Source organism: Hemiscyllium ocellatum (assembly GCF_020745735.1).
Source record: "Hemiscyllium ocellatum isolate sHemOce1 chromosome X unlocalized genomic scaffold, sHemOce1.pat.X.cur. SUPER_X_unloc_2, whole genome shotgun sequence".
NCBI lineage: Eukaryota > Metazoa > Chordata > Chondrichthyes > Orectolobiformes > Hemiscylliidae > Hemiscyllium > Hemiscyllium ocellatum.
The window spans coordinates 263,015-264,268 of NW_026867592.1; the positions used below are offsets into that span (position 1 = coordinate 263,015).

The 1,254-nt window shown below is 50.7% G+C and overlaps 1 non-coding gene across 1 annotated transcript; it reads left to right on the plus strand.

Moving 5' to 3' along the window:
* Positions 1-291: 291 nt before the first annotated feature.
* Positions 292-364, plus strand: trnar-ucg (transfer RNA arginine (anticodon UCG)). Its single transcript has one exon. It is a non-coding gene; the product is annotated as a tRNA-Arg (tRNA).
* Positions 365-1,254: the final 890 nt, after the last annotated feature.

Consider the following 1,254-nt stretch of genomic DNA (forward strand, 5'->3'; position numbering starts at 1 on the left):
ATTCAATGTATGAAAGCACATTTCACTGGGGTGGAACCTAAACCCGCATAGTGACTGGGAATAAAACAATGGAAACTCTCAGCACAGGAACAAGAGACACTGAAGCAGACACATGAGGACAAATATCTTTTCTCTGTCAGTGAAAGGCCCTGCTTCACAAAGGGGAGACTTCGAGGTGAAGCAGTGACGGTGATAATTTCTGCTGATTATTCACCCGATGATTGCCGTTTCTGACCGAAGTCCGTGTTTAAATTACATACTGACAACCTGTCTGCACCAGCCCGGCGTTTGGGGCCAGTAGCGTAATGGACAACGCGTCTGACTTCGTATCCGAAGGTTGTAGGTTCGAGTCCTACCTGGCTCGGGGCTGTGGCGCTCTTTATTGCGCATGCTTCCTGTTGCATTGCCATTTCTGAGTTGTTTGGAGATGCTGGCATTGGATTCGTGCGTTTGTGAATTTGAAAGTTGCATTTCAGCCCGTTGCAGCTCATTCTCACACCATGTTGACAGATCTCTGAAAATTGCCACCCAGGTAAATAGTGCTGTGAAGAGGCATATGGTGTACTGGCTTTTATCGGTAGAGGAATTGAGTTCCGGAGTCCTGAGGTCATGTTGCAGTTGTATAAGACTCTGGTGCAGCCGCATCTGGAGTATTGTGTGCAGTTTTGGTCGCCATACTATAGGAAAGATGTGAAGGCACTGGAACGGGTGCAGAAGAGGTTTACCAGGATGTTGCCTGGTATGGTAGCAAGATCGTATGAAACCTGAGGGCCAACTTTTATACACTAAGACCGATAAGCGTATAGAATGAGCTGCCAGTGGAAGTGGTTGAGTGAGAAACATTTCCAGTCCCCAGAGTTCGAGTTTCTCCCGCACCGCACACCCCATTCCCACTCCCCAGACTCTGTGCATCACCCTCCCCACACCCGCAACCCACTCCCAGAGTCTGCGTGTCTCCCTCCCCCTCATACCCACACCCCTACTCCCCAGAGTCGATGTTTCTCTCTCACCCCATACCCCAAAATACACTCCCCGAATCTGTTATGCTCCCCCCTACCCGACTCACAGTAATCCCCATTGCCAGAGTCTCTTTGGCTTCACCCCCACACACACACACACACACCACAGTCACACTCCCAGAGACTGAGGGCCTCCCTCACTCCTCGCCCACATTTCCAGTTCCCAGAGTTCGAGTTTCTCCAACACCACACACCTCATTCCCACTCCCCGACTCCGTGCATCTCCCTCCCAAAA